This window comes from Malurus melanocephalus, unplaced genomic scaffold (assembly GCF_030028575.1).
Source record: "Malurus melanocephalus ecotype Western Australia unplaced genomic scaffold, MMel_1.1 scaffold_15, whole genome shotgun sequence".
Classification (NCBI taxonomy): domain Eukaryota; kingdom Metazoa; phylum Chordata; class Aves; order Passeriformes; family Maluridae; genus Malurus; species Malurus melanocephalus.
The window spans coordinates 2,032,732-2,046,614 of NW_026623247.1; the positions used below are offsets into that span (position 1 = coordinate 2,032,732).

The 13,883-nt window shown below is 43.1% G+C and overlaps 1 protein-coding gene across 5 annotated transcripts in view; it reads left to right on the top strand.

Annotated features, from left to right (window-relative positions):
• The first annotated feature begins 4,067 nt into the window (after positions 1-4,067).
• SPIN1 (spindlin 1) overlaps positions 4,068-13,883 on the top strand; it is a 58,004-nt gene continuing 48,188 nt past the window's right edge. Inside the window, exon 1 of one of the 5 annotated variants that reach the window (XM_057384734.1) lies at positions 4,068-4,136. The gene's annotated coding sequence lies outside the window, so the exon portion shown is untranslated. The other 4 variants (XM_057384726.1, XM_057384717.1, XM_057384742.1 and 1 more) reach the window with 4 other exon arrangements.

The window sequence follows — 13,883 nt, forward strand, 5'->3', positions numbered from 1 at the left end:
TTTGGCTCGCAGGGACCACAAGTATCTCTCCAGAAATGACTCTTTGTTGATTTCACATATGGTCTGATGACTTCAGGACCAAGACCCTGTTAGATTCAAACACTATTTCATTCAAAAAGCAGCCACATCCCAGTTTTGTTCTGTGGCCAATAAACTGAGAAACAAGACCTGTAGTACAATGTGAAGACTAGTGGGTGGCCATGGTAACTGGAGTTATCAGCAATACACATTTTGATCTGGCTTCCAGACACTTAGAATACTGTCAGACACCAGGACACTTAGAAGCATTTCAAATGAACAAGTGTATCTGGAATCAGTTCTTATACATTGTGGGCTGAAAGAAAGCTTCAAACAAAGTTTAATAGAGAGACCTTCCCATTTTGACAGAAGGTTCAGAAAAGATCCTCTTGCTTTCTGAACTCCTTCTCAGAGAGCAGTGTAGATTCAATCCCAGTCCCAGACTTAAACAGCAATTTATGTCTAAAGGACTGCATGGGTGTGATTGAATCCTTAWATGACTTTGTCACGGAAGACTGAGGATGGCAAACCAAATACATATATATGAAGAAARTAAATCAGTTATTTTAATTGATGATAGTAATTAGCCTAAAAGACTTCAATCAGAACTGTAACTACTAGTAGAGTGCACTACTTGTTAAATCAATAATTTTTAAGCTAGCCCAATAATCATTAAAGAGAGATTGATGTTACTTATCTATAYATACCAATGATCTCAGGCAAAGTAACCCTGAGGGGCATCACTACTCAAGGGAGGAATCTCCACATGCACTCCTAGAAGGAACATGTTACAAGTCCCTGCTGTAAGAATTGGGACTGGTCTTTCATAAGAATTGGGACTGGTCTAGCATAAAGTTATTGACCATCAAACATGTTTCTAGGCCAGCTGTGTCAGCTCAGAAGCCTTTAGCTGAACTTAAAATCCAATACAATATTATAATTTGCTGGCTCCTTTATCAGGATCTTTGTCTGCAGCCTCCTCAGCAATGTCAGTTACTGTCAGAACATTGTTTTTCATATTCTCAGAATGTTTATTTGGGGTGAAGGACTCAGGCCGGTTTCAGTATTCTTCAACACTACAAGCAGCGTAAACCCCTCCTCTATCTATCATGGATAACTTTTACAAATAGGGTAAAGTTTGAGCTGCTCTACCCYGACTTAGGCAGAACATCCTGCTACTGACAGCTCAAAAGAACAAATACATCTCAGTACCATTGAATCTTTCAGAAAAATAACACTGCAGCCACTACTGCAAAGCTGATACTTAATATCTTTCTATGATGGAGTATGCCCCATATCATACATTGTGATCTCAGCATTCTCTCTGAGCAGTCATGCCTAATTTGATGRGTGGACTGTTCAGCAGATGAGGAATTGGTTGCATGCTTGCATCCAGAGAATGTTCAAAACAGCTCAGTGTCCAGATGGAGACTGGTGACAAGTAGTGTCCCTCTGGGATCTGTAGGGGTATCAGTACTGTTCAACGTCTTAATCAATACCACAGACAGCAAGATCAAGGGGACCCTTAGCAAACCTACAGACGACACCTACGAGAGTGGTGCAGCTGATGTAACTAAGGGGTAAGATAACATCCACAGGGACCTGGACAAGCTCGACAAGCAGGCCCATGTGAATCTCAAGAGGTTTAATAAGATCAAGTGGTATCAATCCAGGCTGTGGGATGGACAGATCAGAGCAGCCCTGGGAGGACTTTGGGGTGCTGTGGGTGAGAGGCTGGACATGACCCGGCCATGGGCACTGCCAGCCCAGAGAGCCAAACGTGTCCTGGGCTGCATCCAAAGCAGCGTGGGCAGCAGGGGAGGGAGGGGATTGTGCCCCTCTGCTCTGCTCTGCTCTGCTCTGCTGAGACCCCACCTGGAACACTGCACCCAGCTCTGGGGGGCCCAGAACAGGAAGGACAGGGACTGGCTGGAGTGAGCCCAGAGGAGGGATACAGAAATGATCAAATGGATGAAGCACCTCTGCTATGAAGAAAGGCTTGAAAGAGTTGGCATGGTTCAGTCTGACGAAGAGTAGGCTYTGGGGAGACCTTACTGTGGCCTTTCAGTACTTAAGCAAAGGCTGTAAGAAACATGGGGATTAGCAGTATCTGTGTAGCTGAACAAGCCACAATGATAACAAACTAAATGAGTGGGGATTTAGAGAYGGTAGGAAGCAATTTTCCACAATGAGGGTGGCAAAACACTGGTAATAGGTTGCCCAGAGAGGTGATAGATGCCTGATCCCTGATCCCTGGAAACACTCAAGATCAAATTGGATGGGGCTCTGTGCAACCCGATCTAGCTGAAGATGTCCCTGCTCGTTGCAGGAGCATTAGACTACGGACCTTTGAATGTCCTTTCCAACCCACACCATTGTATGATCCTATGCCTGTTYTAATTTCAGGAAAATTAAGCCAATGATAGTTTATCTCAACAACTGCATTGTAATATCCTGAAAAGCTGGTTAATGATTTTACAACCCTGCTTGAATGGTATAGCATTATTAAYCTGTACCCTCATCTTCACCAATGTTTGTCCCCTACTTCATGGTTTCTCACTCTTTTTCTCTCTCAGAAACCTCTTTCCTTAATGAATAATCTCTCACAYTCTGGAGGACGCTTTCGTCAGAGGAATTACTGGGTATACAGTACCTCTTGGATGAAATTAGGAGACGTGAAAATAACAAYGAAGGGCTAACTAAAAATACGTTTTTTCTCTTTTGCCAGTAAGAATTTTAAGCAAAGTATGTAAGTCTTCACGTACCTGTATTTTATTTTCTGTCACAGATYCAGAATTCATGAATGATGTGAACTCTCAGTGTAACCTGGGAATTTGAACCCTGTGCATTTGCTGCTGTTGACCAAAGAAGTCCCAAATGTCCATCCTTTGAATCTAATTTTTCCTTCCCCAAGCTGACGTTAAAGCAGATCAGCTATTCACCTTCCTTGATTATTAAACGAATTTATTTGTCTGAGGATAACAATCTTACTGATGTTTCCCATTTTGCTGTCCACATGACGGTACAAATGGATCTTGGGGGCCTGTGCTTGAATGATATATCAAAGTGATGGACTAGGATTTGATGACACTATCATATTTTCATGATACATTTACAAATTACTTTATTTTTTCCCCCTGTGATTAATACCTTAGACACAGTTTCACCTGAAAATTGCTGGTATGGCTTACCAAATTTCTTCCTTGTGTCCCACTCCATCTAGACCATGGATGGTCACACCATGGATTAGAAAATATACTACCCATTAAAATTAAGAAATTTACTACTTTTCTYCTGGATTTAGTGCTAATGGTTGAAAATATGACACTCTTCTTCCATGGTCTGTCAATTGCTGAACAAATTCTGACTACTTGGAGGTTTTCCATTTACTCCTCTCTCASGTACTGTCTCTCAGCCTGCCAGGAGCATGTAGATCAGCCCTTCAAGAGGGTAAGCATTTGTAACTAGTGCTTTGGTTCAGCACGGATTTTTGAAGGCTTGCCCCACCTTTTTTCCCTATTGCATAGATGAAAAGAACGTGTTTTTCACGGAACCCTTTAAGTTTTGAAGGAGCTAGTCCTTTTTTTTCCCAGTGACGTTGCCTCTCTTGAAATGAGATTTCATAGAAAACGCAGTCGTCTGCTTGTATTAATTACAATTATTTTATCTACTCAGGTGAAACGCTAGTCGGCCTTCTGGATCTGCACTGCTCTCTTGATCTTGTTCAGCACCAAATGTAACAGTTCAAGAAGCGTTTGGACAATGTTCCTAGGCACACGGTGTGATTCCTGGGCATGTCCCGCGCAGAGCCGGGAGCTGGACACGATGAWCCTTGCGAGTSCCTTCCAGCACAGGACATTCTGTGACGGTTCTCCGATTGTCTGTACAAACAGAGGGCTGACCTGGGGCACAGCGGGTACGCTCCGTGCTCAGGAGCACCGCCGAGGCCGCGCTGCCGGCCCATGGCGGGGCGGGTGCGGCTCCCCCTCAGCCGCCGCAGTCGGGGCGGCGCAGTGCGCCTGCGCGCCGGCAGGGGGGGCCCGCGCGGGGGAGGAGGGCGGGGCCCGGCCCTGTGTTTTGAACGGCGCGATGCAGGCGGCTCACTATTTGGCAGGAAGGTGAGGAGGCCTCTATCCTGGCAGCGGAGCTCGCGTAGGGAGAGGGGGATCCAAATGTGGCAGAGGCGAGCAGGAGGCAGCGGCGGCGGAGGGGGACAAGCGAGACGAGGGGAGCGGCCGTGCCCGCCGCCGCCGCTGCTGCCGCCGCAGAGAAGCTGAGCGGCCCGGCCGGGAAGGGGCTGAGCGGCGGCGCTGGCACCCCCGGGCGCCCGCCCCGCCGGCAGGTGAGCGAGTGGGGCGAGGGAGGGGACGGGGGGAGCGCAGCCCGTCGCGCCGCCCTTGGCCTGGCCCGGGCCAGTACCGGGCAGAGCCGGAGGGAGTCGCTGTGGGGGGACCGGCGCTCCCAGCCCGGCCGCGCCTCGCCTCCCCCGGGGCTCCCATCGTGGATCCCCCGCCCGGAAGCCACGGGCGGCATCGCGGCCGCGGGGGCTCCGGTCTGGCGTTGCCGTCTCTGCCCTCCCTTCCCCCGCAAGCGCCCCGGCTGCTTGGCAACCCCCCCCCGTCCTTCCGGGCTCCGAGGCTTTGCCGCCCTCCCCCGGCACGGCCCCGCGCCGCATCCACCCGGAGGGGAGCGGTGCCCTCCCCCTTTCCCCGCTGCGGAGCTATTGTGTGCGGGCTGGGGCCCGCCGAGGGGCTGCTGGCGGATAAGCCTTTCCCGGGGGAGGTGGAGGCGGGAGAGCGGGACGAGGGGGGCGTGAGGGCGGCGGGGGAGCCGGGGCCGCGGGAGACAGCGCCGGCGCGGTGTGTGTGCGCGCGCCCCGCTCGCTCTGCGCTGCTGCGATCCTTTGTCTGCTGTGCCGCTTTCCCCTCCTCCCTCGCTCCTTTCCTCCCTCCTCCCTTCCCTCTCCCTGCGTTCCCCTCTCTCTCCCAGGCTCCAAGCGCTGCTGCAGCTGCAGGTTTGTAAATACTGGACCACCACACACACACACACACACACACACACACACACACACACACACAACATGGCTGACGCTCGCCCTGCTCTTCTACCAGGGTCTCCGCCTTTTCCCTCAGTCTCCGCTGCTTAGCCGCTCCTCCGAGTAGGCTTTTGTTTCTTTCCCCCTCCCCCTTCATCGCCCATCCAAAAAAAAAAAMCCCAAAAAAGCCCAATTCACCCTCCTTATTTGCACGCATGGCGGGATTTCAAGGGTAAGGATCCTCATTTTGGAAGCTTTCTCCTTTCGTTTTGCTGTTTACAACAAAATGAAACCTAAAATCAGAGGTGATTTGGGAACCTGGCAAGGCCTGGGGCAAGGGAGGTAGGGAGGGAAGGAGGGGGGAACTGGGTGAGCCCCGCTGAGCGAGGCTTGATTGGAATGTGCGTATCTTTTTCTCGTTTTGGGTGGGGGGAGGCTGATGCACCAAAGTGCTGGCAGAGATTAAATACTGTGTTATACTTGGTAGGATGATCTGGGGCCTTTCTTTAATTTCAATACATAATTCGGTATAAGGGATCAACCCTGTACAGTCACATTAAAAAGATCTGAACTAGTTATGTCAGAATAGGCATTGTGTAGGTAAAACCCATAGCATAATCGTTTTGGATTTTTTGCATTTCCTGTATTTCCTTGTTTCTATCTTAAACAGCTTGCAAACCATGGAATACAAAACTGAAATTTACACTTGCCAGGTCTTTGTGTTRCTAGATTTCTGTCACAGACTAATTTGCCCTTGTGATGACAATAGCACAAACTAAACCATTTCCTTTTCCTAAAAGGAGTGCTTTCAGATTTTGTATTTTGATTTTTTTTATTGTTATTTGTTTGGGGKTTTTTTTGTAAAAACGGCATGGTARCGTGAAGTTAAGTGAGCTCCCAAATGAAAACAAGACAGCATGCTTTTGACCTCTTTGCTAGTGCAAGGCAAATGCTTAGTTCAATACCCTCCACCTCAGTTATTCAGAGCACCCCCTTCTGGCTTTGATAAATATGGCTTATTTTTTGCTTCTTATGACGTAAAACCTAAACACTTGAAGGTAGTTCGAGCATATCTAAAGTGATCTGCCATGGCATGGTTTTGTTTCTAGCTTGTAACTTTAGGGTGAATGCTGAAGGTTTAATCTTTGAGGGATCATACTTAAGAATGGTCTTTATTTATACACATGGATAACCATAGTTTCTGAGCACTGCTATTAAGTAACAAATCTAGGTATGTTACCTTTGTCTGCTTTGCTTTATAAGCTTCTAGTGGAGAAGCATTGGAATGGCATAATCATGCAGCTTTTACTGGCTTAGAAATAAATRCTACACTTCAATATGGGAATKAAATATGCGCCTATTAATACTTCTTTCTGTTACCTTTTCCATCCCCGTTAACAAACATTGATTAGCAAGCATTGATTATGGAGGAAATAATACATGGAGTTTACAACAGCATAGAACTTAAGTCATTCAAGTTACAAGATCATTTTGGAATGTGTATCTACGTCATGGCCTCTGAGCCAACTGTGTTACTTTTAAATGGAAAAGTCCGAGCAAAAGCCTGAAGCCTGATAAATCAGTAGATTCCTGCAGCAGTCAGTTACTTTATTTTTACATTTTTCAGTCTGAAGGCAATATTGTCTAAACTGGAATATTTACCAGTTGTAGTTAATTTGACGTCCATTGTGATAACTACTGCGTTTTGAAATATGCTTACTGACCAAAGATATGAAATGCACTGAAGTATGCAGCTCCTCCCTCAGAATAGGCCTTTTGATACTTAATTCAATTCGTAGGCTGAAGAACAAAACAAAATAAAAAAAACCATCCACAACACATCTGTTTAAATAATGGATCACTTGAAATTAGTCATATTTAACTCTGGTATATTGCAGTTTTGTTGCTAGAGCTGTATTTTATTCTGTAAAATTTGTCTCTATTTCATCATCTTTGTGAAGTTTCTAATCTAGAGCATCTTTATTTTGTCATTGTATTCTTTCCTATGACACTCAAAAGATTTTTCTTTCTGTCTTCATTTTGTTGATTTAGTCAAAAATCAATATTGTGKGTCTTCATATCCCAAAAGGAGCAGATGCAGTTGAACTTACCATGTCTCTGCATCTTCACTAAGTGAAGACACTCCAGTATTTTTGCTGTTGTGAGTTATGCTAGGCTGTGTTCAGCCAAATTAAAAGCCTGATACTAGTAAAATCTTCTTTTCAAAAACTGTTTGGCAAATAAGATTGAGGAAGAAGAAGACTGCAAGAGATGCAGTCTCAGAAATCAGCTTGCTGGAAGAACTTAGAAATTAACTATTTTTTTTAACCAGGCATGCTTTTCATCTTTAGTGAAATAAATCATGACTAAGTATAGTTCTAAATATTTGTGTAATTACCAAGTAGAATACAGTCCTAAAGGTAATGAACACTAAGTACATCTTATTCTTCAGTACTTTGTTTTCTCAGACTGAGTATTCTTTCATCCTTTTCTTACCCAGTATCCTACCTTGCTATCTGTTTCSGGGCCATGTACTCTTTGACATGTTCAGATCTGTAAACTTCTACCTGATGCAAGAGGTGCTGTAAACTATGTGTTAATTTAATGCATTATTTGTTTAATGTTTGACAAATGAAAGATTTTTAGAAGGATTCTATTTACTGAAGCAAAACGCTATATTTTAACCTTTTATTTTTCCTTGCTTAAGAATGAAGACTTTTGCGATAAACTTCTCATCATTCCATTTTGGTTTTTCTTGTCTCCTTTCCTGTCTTTCACCAGATAATGGAAAGATCAAACTTGACTTCTTGATGGTATGGCATGGGAATATGTTTTCATAGGTGGCTAATACCGATTCAGCAGAGTGGTTTAGAAAACCATCTCCGGAAGCTGTTCATTGAAGCTGAACCAAAACAGAGAATGCTCTTACAGAAAGTTGTTTCCTGTTGTATGGTTAGATAGCTTGTTTCTCATGACAGGTGTGAGAGCATTTTTTGATTTGTTTTTCTCGTCTCTCACTAGTCTTCAAAGGTCAGTGATTTTATGGTGGAAGGGTGAATGCTGGTCTTTCTTGACACTGGTTTCTTAATGAGTACTTCTTGAATATCAAGATATGACCTACTTGCTGTCCAGATGCTGTCTAGATGTCATCATGCCATCTGCCTTAAAAGAATGGGAATATGACTTTGCTTTATGAATGTGTAGACTGCTTCTATCTACATCTTTGGACATGAATATATATTGAGCTACTAAAAACAGTTCAGTTCAGTGGTTTTTATTTAGCTAACAGCTGATTGTGGAAACGACAGGGGCTTCAGCACTCATCCTATTTCAAATAATGGTGAAATAATTTAATTTGAACTAATTATATTCACCGTGTAGTGGTTGAAGTTAACTTTCTGTTATAGAGTAAAATGTGAATTTGCTAATGGCATACAGAATTCAGGAGGTGAATAGATTTGGCTATCAGATTGTGGAGGATTGTTCTACAAACTCAGGTTATATTTTTTTTATTTATTTCATGTAACGTATGTTATGAAACTGCTGTAAATCTAGGTTATATGACTAGCTTGGAAACTTTACTGTTGTAATGGTTCCACAAAATGAAATATGTAGAAATAGTTGTGGTTACCAGTGGTGTCTACTAGTTGTAACTGTTACCTGATCATATTTTAATTGTTGCAGTTATTGCATCGTGATTGAGATGTTCTTGAAATATTTTGAGGAATTTTTTTGAGAAGTGCTTTTAGAATAAGTGTTACTGACTGTATACTACAACCTCTTGCTAGTAGATTTTGATAGTCTTTTTGTTAAGACTGTAAAGCTTATAAATCTCTGGGACCTGGTTAGCTCTTTCATTGGGTTGGTTTTTGGGAATTTTTTGGCTGGTTGGGTTTTTTTGATGGGATTTTTTAATGTTATTGTGGAATATTCCAATTTGGAAGGTGCTTACTTCAAAAGCAGTTCTGTAGATTTTAGTGATTTAGTAAATAGTTGGCTTACACTAAATGGATGTGGAACTTTAGAGTTTCCATTCCACATGGTATTTTGAACAAAATGTAATTGTATGAATTAGTTACTACTTTGTAGTACGGTAAGCTGTTCTAAGGTCTGTAAAACGTGACCAACATAGACTTACAAAAAACGTTAACAGCAACAAAACAAACAAGTGAAATCCAACCTCACTACTTTTTTTCTCCGTGAACTTCTTTAATTCAATTTAAATGTAAAAGACAACTTTGTTAGATTATGATTTCTTTTACCCTAGGTGGATAAGGACTGAAAGTTTCATTAGATGTCAAATTTTTGATCTATTTAATTTATTAAAGTCAAGTAATTATTTGTTTCAGAACTGTTTCAAATTTTCCTAATTTAGTATTTATGTTTCTTACATGGGAATCTTTCTTAGTATGCGAAACCAAGGCAGCTCAAGTCCAGTATCTTATCTTTTGATTTCAGTTGAGATTTTTAAATAGGGAAATTTTCAGCTTTTGAGAATTAATGTTCTGTGAGGACAAGAAAAATAATGTGTCAAGTAGATCCCCAGTGAAAATTATGTAAGGTTTAATTGATAAACTTGTAGATACTTTGACAAACACAGTATTTGCTGAAGTCCAGAGCTGTGCTTAGGGGTCTTTTAGTAGACAAATGTTAAGTACCTATCATGGACTGGGAAGTATTATGTGTGTTCTGCTGAATGTCTGTAACTTTGCATTTAATTGTACACTGAAAAATATTTCTAGATTAAGTTTCTTCCATTTTTTAGGAATGATAAAAATTAGTAAAAGTGATGCTTCAGACATGGAGGTTGTGTAACTCATAAAATTATACTCAGAAATAGTTGACTGTCTGATTCTGGATAATTCCTTGCCTGTCATATTTAATAATTATTTATATTTTGGGTAATGACCTAAACACCACAGTGAAACTAGAATGGGGGCAAACATGTTGGAGATCAATTTACTACTTCTTTCTCAAAACGTTCCAATTGCAGAGAGCTTTGTTGAATGAATGTAATTACATTTTTCTTCAGAAATCTTCTTCAGAAGTTCTTTGTCTTAGTGGGGAATAATGGCATACAAACTCATTAATGATTTTTTACTGTCAATCGAACTGCAAATGAAATACTGTGATGCTGAGATTTTGTGAGTTATGAKAGGCCAAATTTTATACTCTAGACAAGTACGCCTTCACAAGCAGCTTAACAGTAGATTCTGACTTTGATGTGACTTMATAGAAATGTGTTCCTGAGTGCTTTTAGGGTTAAGGGATTTGCAGTTTGATATACTTGGAAGCCACGGATTGTAGCATATTCTAATGGTTTTATGTTGATAGGGAGAGTGGCTGGCCTTCTGGGTCATTTCTCCCTAGTGCTGAAGGGAGGAGTGAGTAAGCATAGGAAATCTCTTTCACTCCCTAGCCTTCAGGAGCACATCTCAGGGTGAATTACGTATGTCTTCTGCACCTCCATTTGGTCAATAAAACATATGTTTTGTTAGGTGCCTGACAGAAGATGAGAGGGCAAGCAAACTTTCTKTCTTCTCAGGCTGGGGCGAATGTTGCGTTCCAGCTGTAGGGAACTGCGGGAGTTCATTTATTAATGGGTGGTCAACAACGAAATTAAGTCAACCGAGACAAACTTTGTATCTGAGAACCGTTCATTGGTAACGAAGAACGAGGAAAAGTAATTGCCGACTGAAGGAGGCTGGAAAAGACAGCAAAAGGAGAAAGGAAAATGGAAAAGGGACCGGGGGGGAGAGAGAGGAGACAGGGAGAAAGCGGCTGTTACCGCCAGCAGGAGCGGGTGTGCTGTCGGTGTCCACGCGGCGGGGGTGTGTTGGTGCCGGCTGAGGAGCCTGCGCAGCCCTCGGAGAGGCGCGGGTTCATAGGCGCAGCTCCCGCGGCGTCGGGCGGCCGAACACGCGGTGAGTGGACAGTTGGGCAGGAGGTCCAGAGCCCTAGACGGACTCGCGGTGGGGATGGTGGCGGCGGGCGAGGTCGGAGGCAGGCAGGTGGCTCAAACAGGGTTGATCGCAGAGGCAGGACGATCCACGGCCTGGATCAGGCGGAGGAGTAGAGTGAAGCAGACGCTGGACACGAAGCTCGGAGGGCAGCCGGCATCTTGCCAAAGGCCCAGCAGGAGGAAAGATAGATCCGCGGAGGAGCGAGAGCTAGAGGGGGCAGAAGCCAGGCGCACTGCAGCTAGGGCAAAAAGGTAAAAAGCCGGCTAGGGCCCGRGCAGGCGAGCCCCATGGGCAAGCCCTATAAAGCAGACAAAAGCCCCTCCCCAGCAAGGAACCCCCCAGCAGCGAACAACAAAACCCAGCAACCAACCCCAGCTCGTGTTGGTTACTTTTTATGGCTCCTCCCAAAGTCCGCCCTCTGATGGGAAACATTGGTGCAGTCCAACCTTCGTCTTCAGTCCATTGGTAGAGCCCTTCCACCATCCTTATTGGAGAAGCTTCTCTGGGGGGTGCAGTGTATCCCGTTGACTGTGTGCCATGTGAGTCGTTGCCAGGCGAAGTCACCCCAGAGACAAGACTTTGCCCCTCTCCTGGCTGTCTCCTGCAAGCCTCTCGTGGGCACCCCTTCCCCCACATGCCTCTGACAATTAGTGGGGAGACAAATCAAAACTTAATTGGCCCCTTAGAGGGAGTTCACTCCTGCTTTCAGTTATACCTGTGTTTACTTGTATGGAAAGAGATGAGACAGGTTAGTGTTGCTTCGTGTCGTGTAGGGATATGTAGCTGTATTAACAGTGGATGAAAATGACATTTTCAAATTCCTCCAAACCTTGGTGGCTAACCAGGGGTGAAATGGACATTGTGTTACAGATAGTTTTAGGCTGAAGTCTTGAAAATTTACATGGTTTTGTTTGAAGCAGGTTTTTTATTTTCCTCTTAGGTATAGTTTCACTGAAGAAGGAAATACGATGATGTGAAGAAGCATCCTAAGTTTTCAGTTGCACTTAAGCCTTTAATCATATTTCTAGGAGACATTACATTTGAATGGGGGTGGTGCAATGCAAAGCTGGTATTACCATAAAAGACAGAGGTATGGTTGTTCTTGTGTGTACTTTGATTATCTGTAGGACAGACTTCTAGAAAGCCTCACCTGCTTTTATAGGGAAGGATATTCTGCTTCCTGAGCTCCTGTTTGCTGGAGGATACCTCACTTTTCCCTCCTTTAATTTGTATTTTTCCCCTTCTCARGGTTGAGACTACTCAGTTGAGTAGTCAAGCACCTTGTTTCAAGCACCACAAGACAGTTTAGCCCTCTGCAAATAAGCATGTGGATTTTCACAGGGGCAGAGGCATGTGTGGTTTTGATGCCATATTTATGCCAAATCTCAGGAAATACACTTAAATGTTTGTTGGTGAATCTGGTTCAGGTTGGGTATAAAACTTGGTGGAGAGAAAATGAGATTATAAAGCAAAAAAAAAGACGGCATCTACCTGTTTTTGTTGCTGGAAGTTCAACCACCAAGTTCTATCTTAATTAATTTACTTTCACATTTCATTTCGATTTGTGCTGCATGCACAGTGGAGAGGTTTCAGAGCAGCATTTTTGAATACAGCTTGCCATCTAAGAAAGGGAAGCAGGTTTACTGTGGGTCAGAAGGGGAATGGTAGGGAACAAGTAATTCCAAGGTGATTGATTGCCATTCTGGAAGCCTTGACTTCCTTCTTGACATGATTTTGTTACCTTTTTGCAGCTAGAGAATAARGACAATGTAGTTTTAAAAATCAGCTATGCTCTAACGCATACAGATACTGCATTAAAGTGCCTTCTTTCACAGTCCAGTAAATAACTTTCCAGAGTAACTTGAAATAGTTTGTCATCCCATTCTCCTAAATACTGCGGGGTCTATTRGTATGCAGGGTCGTGAGTATGCAGATGCCATACTAAAATCAGAGGTAGTATTTTGTCCAGTCATCTCCTGTGCTTTTTCAAAACTACAAGTGGTGTCAGGATTGGTATGTCCTTATGTCTCTGTAGCTTTTMGGAAGAGTAATTGGTTTCACAGTTGATCTTTTCTCTCAGTTGTCTTGTTCCTCACCAGCACACACACGCACACACACACATTTATGCAGGTTGTGTTGTGTTTTTTCACCGAAATTGTGAAAGACCTGTATGCAAGCAAAGAATATACCATGTCGTGTCACAATACTGATGATTCTCATCTTAAAGAAGAGTATACGATTCGCTGCTTAATAAATTATCATTGTATTTGCTGATAAATCCAGTGCTGACTGCAGTATTTAAATGAATGATATTTCAAATATTGGATAGAATTGTTCTTCAGCTAATTTTTCTACTATTCTTTGAAAGTAACATTTTCTGTTCTTTCACTGACCCTCCAAATTTATTAGAAGCCAGTGTTGTTACCTGCAGCTAGASCTCATGTAACAAAATATTGAATTTTGTTTTCAGGAACTTGCTGTTATGCAGATTGCAACTTCAGCATCCATTGCAGCTGTTCACCATTTAAAGGTGCTAATGTCTTTAGGCCAAGATTTTTAGACCATGAGTGAATATTTTGCAGATGATCTAGAAAAATAAAGATCTCRTTTTTAGTTACTAGCTATGGAAAGACACCTGTCATTCTTAAAAGCGAGTGTTTTCACTTAAGTGGTTTATGTTTCCATTTTAAACAGTTACATGAATACATTTAAAAACTGATTTAATGTACAATAGAATGGCTGAATAGAAGAAGAAAATAGGAAAGGCAGATTCAGTTTATGACTAGCTGCTCAGATTTTTTATACTGCAGATTAAAGATGAGATAATTTTCCCTGAATCCTTTTTTCAATTTTGGTGGGTTTTTTTG